The 14206-nt window shown below is 42.7% G+C and overlaps 1 long non-coding RNA gene across 1 annotated transcript in view; it reads right to left on the bottom strand.

Moving 5' to 3' along the window:
* Positions 1 to 8002, bottom strand: part of LOC123371732 — a 28316-nt gene extending 20314 nt beyond the window's left edge. Inside the window, exons 1-2 of the long non-coding RNA XR_006579930.1 lie at positions 7886 to 8002; positions 3289 to 3632 (exon numbers count right to left, since the gene is read on the bottom strand). This is a non-coding gene — a long non-coding RNA (uncharacterized LOC123371732). The remainder of the gene's footprint in view (positions 1 to 3288; positions 3633 to 7885) is intronic.
* Positions 8003 to 14206: the final 6204 nt, after the last annotated feature.

Here is a 14206-nt window from a genome sequence, read left to right as displayed (position 1 = left end):
TAGAGAAGCAGGACAGGATTTGGGGAACTTGTGCAGGGGCTCCAGAGCTGGCCTTAGGGAAAATGGTACCCTGGGCCAGCTTGTATTTGGCACCCACCCCATCACCCCCAGCCCCCATGGGCTCCTTGGGCTTCCCACCACACCCCCCAATCACTTCTGGGCCCCACTGCCTCCTCCAGTGTTTAATTTGTATTGAAAGAGGTGCCAGAGCTCAGCCCTGGCACAAATTAAGCACTGGCAGGGCGTCCTGATACTGGCAGGTGCTGCCAGGGCACCCAGCTCTGAAGGCAACGCCACCAGCAGCAGCTGCGCAGAAGTAAGGGTGGCATGGTATATGGTGTATTGCCATCCTTACTTCTGTGCTGCTGCTGTGGCTTGGCATGTGGCTCAAGAGTGTGTGTTGGGAGAGTGTGAGACAGAGACAGTCTGTGTATATGTCTAAGCGAGAGTGTGTGTGTGTGTTGGGGGAATGTGAGAGACAGAGTGTGTGCAAGAGAGAAAGAGAAATGCAGTGTGTGCTCGGGAAGTGTAAGAGAGACTGTGTGTGTGTGTGTGTGTGTGAGTGAGAGAGAGAAAGATGGTGTGTGTTGGGGAAGTGTGAGAGACGGCGCGCTGTCCCTTTAAGCAGAGCTTCACTCACCAGTCTGAAGGCTTGTTCAGACAGCAGCAGCTGCCGGCAGCCTCATCCCACTCGTGAGCCCTGTCCCCCGACCCCAGCTCGGTGGAGATGGGGTACATGGGTAGGGGAGCATGGGGAGGGGGATACTCTAACATCCGCATCCCCCTTGCCTCCCCCACTTTGCACAGCAAACAGGAGGCTCCTGGGAGCAGCTGGCCAGGGGCAGCTCCAAAGCAAGGGGCATAAGCAGAGTAGCAGTAGAGGGAGGGGCACCCCTGCTCCAGAGGTGTCCCGCTTAGAATGGCGCCCCAGGCCTTCACCCAGTTTGCCCATACCTAACGCCAGCCCTGAGGGGCTCTATATGCCTATTATGGAGTCCTGCTCTAGGATGCATTACTTTGCTGGAACAATGGAGTTAAGTGTGCCAGGAAGGAGCAGGTCAAGGGCTGGTGGATCTAGAGCTACATGGATGTATCCACGATTGCTCTCCATTAAGAGGGCCACGAATGCTATCTATCAGTGTGTTTGTGCATGTGCAGGTGTGAGAGAGGGGAAGAATTCGTCTTCTTCCCATCCCCATGGAACTGCCCTTACCAAAACCATCTGTTTGGGTTGGATGTTTGTGTGCTCCTAATTGAATAGTTATTACGTTATCAAGAAATGCTCATGATAGGAGGTTACCCACAAAATCTCACTACAATAGGGTGACTGGGCTCTGGAATAAGCAAGTGTTGGAATAAGTAGGGAACTGCTGATTAATTCTTGTAGTTAACTGTACCTTGGGTATAAGAAAGGTTGGCAGAGCTCTTTCGGGGAGAAAGCTAGGATGTGATTATGGGCATTTACAGAAAAAAGCCTAGGAAATTGCCCACCCCGGAAAAAAGTTCAGGATGGAGTTTATGGGTGGAGGTGTTGTTGGTGTTTTAGTAGTTACTTTTTTAATAGAGCCAAACTGCAGGAAGAGCAGTGGTTCTGGGCACTAACCCAAAGTCTGTGCTGTCCTAGCATGAGGTAAAGAATCAGCCTGTTCACACTCCTGATAACTGTATTTTACTTCACGGAAAAGTAGTGACTTACGCACTAGTTCCGCAGTTGATGCAGTATCTGTGCCGTCAAATTGTCCCACCTCTATAATGCTTAATGCGTGATTTACTGTAGTCCACTATTAGTGCAATGTGAGAAAGTTTCCAAACCATCATTGGTCATCATTACAGCACCATAACACTGACAAGCAACTGATGGAAAGAGAGGTTTTATTACTGTACTGAACTCTGTTGCTACCCATTTACTCCATCAGCAGCTCTGTTTTTAATGGGCCTCCAAACTCTTGAGCAAATATCAGTGTGGATATAAATAATGCACTATTTAAGATGTTGGCACATATAATACTAAAAGCACAGTTATCACCCTATTTTAATTTTTTTTAAATAATTAGAAAAAAATATTTTTAAAGCTGTTACATTTTTGCATGCTCTCTTCTGTGTAGCGTTAAAATTCTGGTTTTGCACGCATGTTGTTTTTTGTTTAATGGCATAACTGCTTCTAGTTTGAGTCTGGTTGATTCTACCTCAGTTCCACTTGTGACCAGGTTGACATTAACCTCTCCAATTATAAATTTCAGGACCCAATCCGGCAAGAAGCTGAGCAACTCCCGAGAGGTGTTTGCTACTTTCAGCTCCCACTGAAGTGAAAAGCTCTTTGATAGCATGGAGATGCGTGTGGTATAAAGGGGTGTCAGCACCTTCCAGAATGTAATCCTTTGTTTTCAGGTGGATATTAACTGATATCATCATCAATCCCTCTCTGTTTTGTCATCAGAATTTTATTTTTGCTAAAGAAATTCACAAGTATAATGTTGGTTAAGTGTTATTAGTTACTAGGAAGGCAGTGTGGCCTAGTGGACAGAACCTTGTCACTGGTACCTCACTCAGCTGGCTTCTAGTCCCAGCTCTGGCATTGGCTTGCTAGGTGATCTTGAGTAAGTTGCCTCAGTTTCCCCATTTGTAAAATGGGTATAATGATGCTTAAAGCACTTTGAGAGCTAAGCATGAAAAGTCCCATATAAGCGCTAGATGTTCGTATCACACAATACTGCAGTAACAACAGCTCTTTTAACTACCACTTCGAAAAAAAGTAATATGTAGCCTAATACTGTAAATGCTGCATTCACAGAACTCCCAGCAGATGGGGAGAGATTGCAGGATCACGCTGAGGCTTTGTAATAACTCCAGTTATTACCACTGAGATACTTACTAAAGCAATAAGCAACTTTCTTTAACCATTCCAATTCTTAATAATGCAATAGACAACTTCATTTCTGACCATTGCAAAATAAGATGCTGTGCATTTACAGCAGATACCACTGTTGCAATTTCATATCTTCCTGTCTCTTGCTGACACAAGGGTTTTAAGCCCATCAGAAACCAGTATTATGCAATGAAACTGCTTTCCCAGAAAAAAGGGTCAGAGACCTAATTCCAGCAACAAGAACAATAGGAAGAGCAGAATCACAGAAATAATAATATAGAAATTACAGATTTCAACTGGTAATGAACAGGCTCTTGGTTCACTGGAGGGAAAGAGGGGGAAAGCTGTAAATCCACACACACAAAAGAGACAAATCTCGTTTTTGATCAACACTTAGGGCCCATTTCCCCCTCTTCTTTTACCTTCTGGAAAATATGCAGGTCTGGGACAGAGGATCTGGAACATGCACCTGCCAAGGAGGACCAGGGGGCACTGGTGGTGGAGCACCCTTGACAGTCAGAGTTGAGCTGTCAATCGGTACAGGAAGATCAAGGGCTGGGTGGCACTGGAGAGGCAAAGAGCTCCTGTGCAAGCTTTCCTGGCTTCCAGTGGATTCTCTCAGAGCTGGAAGGATCAAGGGGGTCTTATGAGTTGAGGGAGTTGAATCGCTGCAATCTGCAGTGTGGCTTGAGGAAGAGTCCAAATAACTTCAGGGAGGCGGCATGGAAGCCTTAAATTACCATCTGCTCTTGAATAAACTTGAAAACTGAGAAAAAACATAGGAGAAGGGAATATTATGGTACCAGGCACAATACAACTGCAGAATCAGCTACTAATAGGGAGGAGAGAAATATTAATATTGTACTAGCTGTATGTGCATGATCCTGCAATAAATCCACACATAAAAGTCCCCTTTACTTCAACAAAGAACGTATTTAATGATGTCTTGGTTTAATTTTAGAGTGTTGTTGAGTGAGCACTCTGAGTGAGACCAAAAGAAACGTAAGGGGGAAAAATACCATAAGTATTTTTGTTCATCCATGCTGAGAACATGACATCATTCTAATAAAGTAGATTTAATTGGGAGCAGGTACTAGAAAGCACCATCTATTTTCACTCCTTTTTACTGGTATATTTTATAAAATATTTAAAAAGTCTAGTCTCCCCAATGGTGAAAACCCATCTGTTAGCATTTCTACTGCTACAGTTAAAGAATAAATAAATTAATGCTTATTGAAAGAAAGGGGAGACTGGAAAGGTCCCATGACATTTACAAAACTTTCCCATCTGGATTTTTTACACACACACACACACACACACACACACACACACACACACACACACACACACACACACACACACACACACACACACACACACACTCTTCATGAACAGTTCTATAGATCAGTCCTTAAATAGTTCTATAACAGAACAGGTGAATAGGTACTCAGTAAACATAGAAATCTTTTCTTTTTTAAAAAAATGCTATATACTTAGATTGTAAGTTCTTTGGGGGCAGGGAACTTTTTTGCGATAGGTGCTGTCACAGAACAATGGGGTCCTGGTCATGCCTGTGGGTTCTAAATGTATGGCAATAGGAATATTTAATGATTGTATTTTCCTGAAAAAGATCCAGTTGTCTGAACTTTTAGTTCCTGCATAATATTCATAAGAAATAGGCCTCTTGATTTTTAGACAGTCTAACAATAGTGAATAATCATTTAAAATGAGAAGAATATCAATTAATAGCAACGGATTTCTAGTTGGCTAGGAAAACATCAATTGTGTAGATTGTTTTTTTGATTAACCACAATTTTTCATAATGAAACACCTGTTTTTTGTTTTTGGCTTCCTTGATGCCTTCCCCACCTCCTTTTTTTTTCTTTTTAGCCTACAGTTCATTTTTAATCCTTTCCCCTTTTCCTCACTGTCTAAAACCCAAATGGAAGAGTTTTGTAAGTGTCATGAGTCTTGTGAATCTTTTTGCATTTAATACATTTTATTTTATATTTAAAATATCATTTTGTCCAAGGACATAGCAAGGTTTTTTTTTTTTTTTTAAAATAGACACTTATGGATAACAGCCAAGATTCCTGTAAGTGGCTAGTGATTCTGGATGCTCAACTAGAGAAAAAAATGAGGCCTGATTTTCAGAGGGAGGGTGATCAGGAATAGGCCTGATTTTCCTGTGTGGCAATGGAAGAATGAAAGTCTATTTCCTACAGCAGTGGCTCTACACTAAGTCATACAGACAAGGTAATGGCTAACAATAGACAGCGAACTCTGATGGCTTCCCAAACAATCACTTACCAGAAACTTAAGCCCCATAATTTTTGGCACAGAGTTGCTAAGGTGCTGCTGAAAATTCCCTAATGACTTTTAAGAGGTGATTCAAAGGTCTGTACAAAGGAAGCCATTTGCAGTTTTGCATTTGGAAAAGTTTTATCAGTCCTACAAAACCCATAAACTATACTACATGTGCCTGAGCACCACCTCCTAGCACCTTATCTTTTTAAACCTATCACTTTAGTAACCTCTCTTTCTATAATGGCTTCTGGTGGTTTATTTTTTCAGTCCGGTAGTGCTACCCATGGGACTTTATCATCAGTGCAATATGCTTTTTTTAAATAGTGTCTTGGACTCTTGTTGGCAGCTTCTGGTTTGCCATTAGACTGGCTGTGATGCGCAGAAGATGTGAATTTTGCTGATACTTCAAACTGCAAATTCCAACCAGCAAAGTGGTCCATTATCTACATTAACAGTCTCTGCAATTCCATGCCAGCAAGCTGCAGCATTCCATGATAGAGGCTGCTGTTTTTATATGCAAGGGATCTACTTGCCAATAATCCAAACAATAATCAACCCTCACAAGGTATACTTAAAAGCAGCAAAGAGTCCTGTAGCACCTTATAGACTAACAGACGTATTGGAGCATGAGCTTTCGTGGGTGAATACCCACTTCATATACTTAAGATATAGTTAATTTTCCAATATACAGAAATCCATGACTAGCTTGCTCCCAGGTTTATCAGGTATTTTGCTCATGGTCAGAGGATCCCTTTGCTGAGTTGGTAGGAATTTATTGCAGATACTGTTGGCTTATGGAATCCTTGATCAATGTTTGGTTAATACAGGACATCTTGTGCCTTGCATGTATCAGCCTTTGCCAGGTGGCAGCAACAAGGGCTGAGTTCAACATGTCTGGAGGTTCTTTTTGATAAATAAGTGAAACAACGGCTCAAACCCCCAACCAGAGTTAGACTCTTATTTCTGGCTCTGAGACATAGATTAATTAATTAATTTAAAAAGCCATCACTTGTCACCTTTGCAAGCAGTTTTTCTTTTACTTGCTAGTCTTTTGGGAACATGGGATAGAACAATGATTTTATATGGGAAAAGAGGAGAAAACAGGCAAAAGAAACATGAACTATCCAGTATATAGACATATATTAGTATAAGAAATTGAGCAACTCAAATTTACTCATTAGGAGACTGGTCAATCCCTCTCAGTATCAAGTAATAAATGTCCAGCTGATGAAGGTCCAGAAACCTGGCTCACAATCTACCCCACCAAAAACCCACTCACAGACTGAATCAATGATAGCCAAAGGTGTCCAGGGATGGCTATCCTCTGCTGGTCTGCTCTGGTCCTGAAAGAACTTCACAGTGTGGCCTCCTAGAGCAGTTCAGTAGTTTTCTCTCACTTCCACCAACTGGGTGAGTTAGGTTGCTGTGAAGTCAGCTCGGTATTGGCATTGCCAGCTTGACATGATGATCTGGCCATGGAGTCAGCTTTCCAATGTTGCTGCTGCTGGTCCAGAGCTCCCCATGGAGCCAGCTCTGTTCTGCTGCCATTGCTGGTCCTGCTGGGCCTTGTCTCTCAAATTCCTACATACAGGCCATCAGATCTCCACAAGGGGAATGCAAAACAGGACCCTTTGACAGAAACCCTGTTCCCCAAGTTAGAACTCCTGGTTTCTAGGACAGAGCAATTTCCTCCTCTTTCTTTGCTGAGCTCAAGCCAAAATCCGTTTCTTGAATGCTCAGGGTAACCCCACACCTAGGGCATATTCTGCACAATTTTTACACCTTTTAATAGAACACAGTACTGATGACAATCCATTCAAACCATTACACACCAAAAATATTACAACTAAACTCAGGTAGAATTATGGGTAAACAAGATATATACGAAGTTGGCCAGAACTGGCTTTTGTCCTTTTCACAAATAGGAGCAGAAATCTCCATTCTCTAGGTCTTCTAGCCCTGGGGTTCACACATAGACATGCTTCTGCCCAATATCGCTCCAGTGTTCCAGGGCAGCTTTTCTGGATGCACACCTTTAGGTATTATAACTGTGCTGCTTCTATAGAGAGCACCATTTTTTACTATCAATTGTTATTTTTGTGTCCAAAATTAATGATTAACAAGTGGCACCTCTTCCTGTCCTGTCATCCTTCTATAAGGACTAATAGCGTGAAGCACAGTTTCTGATTTGGCAGTCTTTGTATCTGCAAAAGCCCATGTCTTCCTCAGAACTAACAACAGGTGGAGCAGGATGTGTGGAACACCTGTTGTTGTGTAAGAACATGGAATGTGGTTGCAGAGGTCAATAATGATCACCCTCCATCTTGGAAGATGGGGCTCTGGGCTTCTCACTGTGATCTGCAGCCTGCAGTGAACAGCAGGCTCTGGCATCTCTTGTGTTACAGTTAGGTAATCCTTAAATAAAATCCTTCAATATAAACATTTCCATTAACACGAGGAACCAAGACACTTGGTGTGGTGTCTAGGGGCGAGACAGAAAGGTAAGTTAGATTCCTCTCAGTGCTTAGATACCATGGTGACAGGTGTCCTAGCAAAGCAATAGGGAAAGGTATCCCTTGGGGGTTTGATTTGAACTATTACTTCAAGAAAACACAAAAGAGTTGGTTTTCTGCCAACCCCTCTTGAACTGAACATCTTGCCATACATGTCTCCCACATGCCTAGTCAGGACATTTGCAGCTCTGCTACTCACTTGTTGTTGGTTCTGGATGTTGTGGAAGTCACTTTGGGACACATTTTGAAGAGTGGCTGCCTCCATTTTAATGGATATAGGGGTTTGATGATCAAAAGGGCTGAGCATCCATCAATGCTGGTGAAGTCAAGTGACCGATATGGAGAAAGAAAACAGAGTTTGTGGTTTAAAAACTTCAAACTGGGCAAATATTTTGGAAGCAAATACAAACATCCTGGAGTGATCAACCATGAAAAGTTGAATCTGGGGAAAAAAAAAAGTCACCTACCAATGTCACAGTCAGCTATGTCACATTTGCTTACCTTTCTGTAAGAAATCAGGCTGGGGTGCAATTTGTATAGTGGGAGTGCTGAGAGCCATAGAATCAAACTGTAAACCCTCTATATAATGGAAACCACTTCAAGCCAGGGTGCAGCTGTACCTCCAGCACCCCTAGTTCCAGCACATATGAATGGGGCATGAAATATGGGAATTCCATAGGGCAGATTGTGCTTGTTGGCAGAGCCCTGAGTAGGGGTCAGTGTGGTGCCACATAGCCCCAGGAGGATCACGCCACTCAGGAGGTTGCAGGATTAACTTTGTCCGGGCAGTTCCATAGAAGGAATGGTGGGGCCATGGCCCTACCTTCTCTTCACTCTTTTGGGAAAAAAATCTGCTAATACTAGAAGTGAACAGTCCCTGGGCTCAGCAAAGCACAAGGACTGTAACTGTGCCTGGCCCACATCTCCAAGGGCCAGCCACTGTTGGGCCCATAATCAAGAAATAAAACTTCCTGCATGGTCAGTGCTCATATACGGTGACTCCTGGTGTATGACACATATATTGTGACATGATCCAAGTTTTAAAGACTTAAGGAGACTGTGATAGGGGGCTTGGAGGGCCAGGTGGTCTAGTGCCCCTAACACACTGTATCTCTGTCGGGGGATGGGGGAGGGGCAGTAGCTGTGCCTGGTTCCTGACCCCAGGCCAGGTGTCTCTGGGCCTCTCCACTTCATCTGGGCCTTTGCTCTTAAGTGGGGCATGGTAGGGGGACCCAGGCCCTTCCTCTCCACCTGGTTCCAGCCCAGGTACCTGTGGAAAGTAACACCAGCAGAGTCCTCTCTGCAGAAAGTCTAAGTCCACTGCCCTTGGCTATTTCCCACCTATGTGATACTTCAGTCTGGAGCATGTCCCCTATAATCCAAACAGTCAATAGCTTCACAAACAAAGTCCAAATGAGCAGGGCCCTGCAAGACTTGCTGGTTACCTCAAAGTGGGTGATGGTTGGCAAAGGGACTGCCTGGGCCCAGGGCCGGTGCTACCATTAAGGCAAACTAGGCGGTTGCTTAGGGTGCCAAGATTTGGGGGTGCCAAAAAGCAGTGCCCCCAGTTTTTTTTTTATGTGGTTCCTCCCCGAGCGCGCGGTCGCTGCTCCGCTTCTGCCGCCTCCCAGGCTTGTGGCGCCAATCAGCTGTTTGGCACCGCAAGCCTGGGAGGAGAATTAGAGCGGGGGCAGCATGCTCGGGGAGGACGCAGAGCAGAGGTGAGCTGGGATGGGGAGGTACCACACGGCTCTGCGGGTCGGGGGGGGGGGGAGCTGCCACAGGGGTGGGGGGGGCGCAAGGTGGAAGTTTCGCCTAGGGCGCGAAACTTCCTTGCACCAGGCCCTGCCTGGGCCTTGCCCATTCTGTGGTCCCCTCTCAGGTGCCACCTTCTGTCTGTTTTCCTGGATTTTTCTTTCCTGCAGCCTGTCTGCTATCCGTTAGCTGGGCTTCTGAGCTCCTTTTAACCCATTCTTCCAGCTGGAGCTTGTTTCAGAGGCCTGTAGACATGGAGCTAGTTGGGCCCAGCATTGTCTTTTAATTCCTTTGGGCCAAGTGTGGGGTTCGTATGCCCCATTACAGAGACATTATACATCTGACAGAAATATTTTGATCAATCAGTGGGGTTCGGTATCAAATATTTGACTCCTTTAATGCTACATCTTAAATCAGTTTGACTGCACTTAATTTTAAAGAGTTTTAGACTCCATGAATAAAACAGTGTATATATTTTTTGTAATATGTTCAGTGTACTTTAACATTTTTGGCTTTTCTATTATCCAACCAAGTGACAAATCCTAGGCTTGATAACTACTAGATTTTAGCTCTAGGATTTCTCCTTTAAACCTAACAAAGAATGATCAGCTCTTTGAAAGAGTCAATAATTCAGTTCTCACCCTGTCTGTGTGATTAAGGGGGATTAGCAGCACATTCACAGACCCAAAAAACAAGTCCTTCTCTGTCACAATAATTAATACCCGACTAAATGTGTTTTTCCTCAACCCTACAATCTGTTTTCTTTGCTAACTTTAAAATAGGAGCTTTGGGATCTCTGTGATCTCCAGTATATAGATTAACTTACAACAAAGTTGAATCTTACTCTGAAGGTTGGACAATGTTTGATAAGTACTTTCAATACCATCCACAGTTTGAAACAGCAATTTTAAATACATTGAAAATTAGGGATGAGAGATAGAAGATTTAAGTTCAGTTGAATAATAAGGGCTGGAATTTTGCAATGAAAGTAAAGATGATTCTTCCTCACTGACCAAAATATTACTCTGTCATCCAAGAGTCTGGCAGCAATAATGTATCTGTAATTCACGGTATCATCATGCTACTTTCCACCCTATTCTATGCCAGTATTGCCAACCTCAAGCATTCAAAAATCATGATTCAGGCTCCAAAAATCCTGAGACTATCTTAAAAATCATGAGATTAAAAAAATAAAAAAGTGAGGGTCTTTATGTTTACCTTTTGGCATTGGAGCATGTAGAATCCTGGTTTTAAGCTTTTCTCTGCAAATCTGAGGGTGGGGAATGTTTTCAATGCTAGCTAAGATTCTCAGGTAATAACCTGATTCCAGCAGCTGGGCCTTAAAGACAAACAACAAATATTGTGAGACTTGCGATAAAATCACAAAAATTGGCTACATTGTTGTGCTAGCTTGGGGGTTCCTGCGAGTGGGGTAAAGAAGAGTGGATGTGGCTGGAGCACAGCAGGAGGAGATGGTTATATTAATCCTTACATTCTCTCTGTCCTGGAGAGGACTGCTTTGATCTTTGTGCTTCTTCCAAATGCTGCTGGGAAGGTGAGATAAATAAATTGCTTTCTAATCTCTGCTTTTATTATGCTATCTAGTTTAGGCTTTTCTATAAAGCCCATCACCGTAATACCTAAATACTTCCCAAATAATTTAGATTTTCACTGTGAAAGCCTTAATACACTTCATGGAGCCTTCTGCTCTTCTTTCTTTCTCAGTGGAGAGGTTCTGCTCAGGGTACACATCTCCACTCCTTTTTTCTTCTTCTTCACCTCCTCCCTCAACCTCCTTATGATGGAAAAGCTTTCTCAAAAAGAACAATTTTACATGCAGTGATAAGGTAGTCAGACACCTCTGAAAGCTAATCCACAGCCAAACCCCTCAGCTAAGAATGTTTTGGTTTTCATGCATTGCAGCCTGGGGTTTGTGAGCTGCATTGTTCCAGAAGAGCATAGCCAACTTGTGGCATCATGGATGGAGGTACCTATAGAGAAAACATATCTTCATATGCGTTTGCACAGCATCTAGCACAGTGGGACCCCAATTCTTGATTGAAACCGCTAGATGTTAATGTAATATAAATATTACATAATCATCGTCATCGACATGTTCATCGTTCACTAAACTTTCTTTCTACTCCTAACTCTCCTTCGATCTCTGTATATTTCCTTTCTTTTCATTCAAATAAACAGGGACAAGTTTTTAAAGTGCTTGTACACAAATGCTAGAAGTCTAAATAATAAGATGGGTGAACTAGAGTGCCTTGTGATAAAGGAGGATATTGATATAATAGGCATCACAGAAACCTGGTGGACTGTAGCTGACAAATCTGAGGAACTGTCACAGACTGAAGTGTCACTAGAGGAGGTTTTGGAATGAATTGATAAACTCAACATTAACAAGTCACCGGGACCAGATGGCATTCACCCAAGAGTTCTGAAAGAACTCAAATGTGAAGTTGCGGAACTATTAACTAAGGTTTGCAACCTGTCCTTTAAATCGGCTTCAGTACCCAATGACTGGAAGTTAGCTAATGTAACGCCAATATTTAAAAGCAGCAAAGAATATTTAAAAAGGGCTCTAGAGGTGATCCTGGCAATTACAGACCGGTAAGTCTAACGTCGGTACCGGGCAAATTAATTGAAACAATAGTTAAGAATAAAATGGTCAGACACATAGAAAAACATAAACTGTTGAGCAGTAGTCAACATGGTTTTTGTAAAGGGAAATCGTGTCTTACTAATCTGTTAGAGTTCTTTGAAGGGGTCAACAAACATGTGGACAAGGGGGATCCGGTGGACATAGTGTACTTAGATTTCCAGAAAGCCTTTGACAAGGTCCCTCACCAAAGGCTCTTACGTAAATTAAGCTGACATGGGATAAAAGGGAAGGTCCTTTCATGGATTGAGAACTGGTTAAAAGACAGGGAACAAAGGGTAGGAATTAATGGTAAATTCTCAGAATGGAGAGGGGTAACTAGTGATGTTCCCCAAGGGTCAGTCCTAGGACCAATCCTATTCAATTTATTCATAAATGATCTGGAGAAAGGGGTAAACAGTGAGGTGGCAAAGTTTGCAGATGATACTAAACTGCTCAAGATAGTTAAGACCAAAGCAGATTGTGAAGAACTTCAAAAAGATCTCACAAAACTAAGTGATTGGGCAACAAAATGGCAAATGAAATTTAATGTGGATAAATGTAAAGTAATGCACATTGGAAAAAATAACCCCAACTAGACATACAATATGATGGGGGCTAATTTAGCTACAACAAGTCAGGAAAAAGATCTTGGAGTCATCGTGGATAGTTCTCTGAAGATGTCCACGCAGTGTGCAGAGGCAGTCAAAAAAGCAAACAGAATGTTAGGAATCATTAAAAAGGGGATAGAGAATAAGACTGAGAATATAGTATTGCCCTTATATAAATCCATGGTACGCCCACATCTCGAATACTGTGTACAGATGTGGTCTCCTCACCTCAAAAAAGATATTCTAGCACTAGAAAAGGTTCAGAAAAGGGCAACTAAAATGATTAGGGGTTTGGAGAGGGTCCCATATGAGGAAAGATTAAAGAGTCTAGGACTCTTCAGCTTGGAAAAGAGAAGACTAAGGGGGGATATGATAGAGGTATATAAAGTCATGAGTGATGTGGAGAAAGTGGATAAGGAAAAGTTATTTACTTATTCCCATAATACAAGAACTAGGGGTCACCAAATGAAATTAATAGGCAGCAGGTTTAAAACAAATAAAAGGAAGTTCTTCTTCACGCAGCACACAGTCAACTTGTGGAATTCCTTACCTGAGGAGGTTGTGAAGGCTAGGACTATAACAGTGTTTAAAAGGGAACTGGATAAATTCATGGTGGCTAAGTCCATAAATGGCTATTAGCCAGGATGGGTAAGAATGGTGTCCCTAGCCTCTGTTCGTCAGAGGATGGAGATGGATGGCAGGAGAGAGATCACTTGATCATTGCCTGTTAGGTTCACTCCCTCTGGGGCACCTGGCATTGGCCACTGTTGGCAGACAGATACTAGGCTAGATGGACCTTTGGTCTGACCTGGTACGGCCATTCTTATGTTCTTATGTTCTTATTCTTTCTTTTCCAACAAAATTGTCCCTCTTTCTTTCCACCCATTCTCACTGGCATGATGAAAGCAATGGCCTTGATGGGTTTTTCTATGCTGGTGAGACATTTGTCTTTCCATGTTTTATTTCTTCTTGACTCTTCCATCCACTTTACTTAGGTGCTGTTCATGAATGTGATTCTCATGCTGGCAGAGTGTAGAGACAAGAGCTAGGAGGCAACATAGCAGGTGGCTCAGGCCCAGCCTAGCAGTATGAAAAGATTATAGCTTCTAAAGTAGATGGGTAAACAGAAGGAGAGAGATTTAAAAAACAGAGGCTGTTCGACCAGAATCCACACATCTGCAGTAGTTATCTGCATTAAGTCCTTTGCAGAAACCTGCTTTTCTGGCTCCTAAATAGCACATAAATAATCCCTATGAAAACCATTTGAGTAGTGCTAAGTAAGTCTGAATTCCAAGTAGTTAATGAAATTGCAAAAGGAATGCACGCTAGAAATCTCAAAACAGTCTACTGGTAATAAAATTCTGTGAAGGATATGTCCCGGGTGATACTTGTAACAGAAATCTTTGAATCCAAAAAGCAGTAAACTTTACAGTGGAGCCGAAGGAGAATAATGCCTGTCAGCAGTATTTAGCTCTGATATCTTTTTTTTGTTTTGTTTTTGAGGTCTCCA

The sequence above is a fragment of the Mauremys mutica genome, chromosome 5 (assembly GCF_020497125.1).
Source record: "Mauremys mutica isolate MM-2020 ecotype Southern chromosome 5, ASM2049712v1, whole genome shotgun sequence".
Taxonomy (NCBI): domain Eukaryota; kingdom Metazoa; phylum Chordata; order Testudines; family Geoemydidae; genus Mauremys; species Mauremys mutica.
Note: the sequence above shows the minus strand (reverse complement) of the source record. Positions and strands in the feature narration are given on the sequence as shown.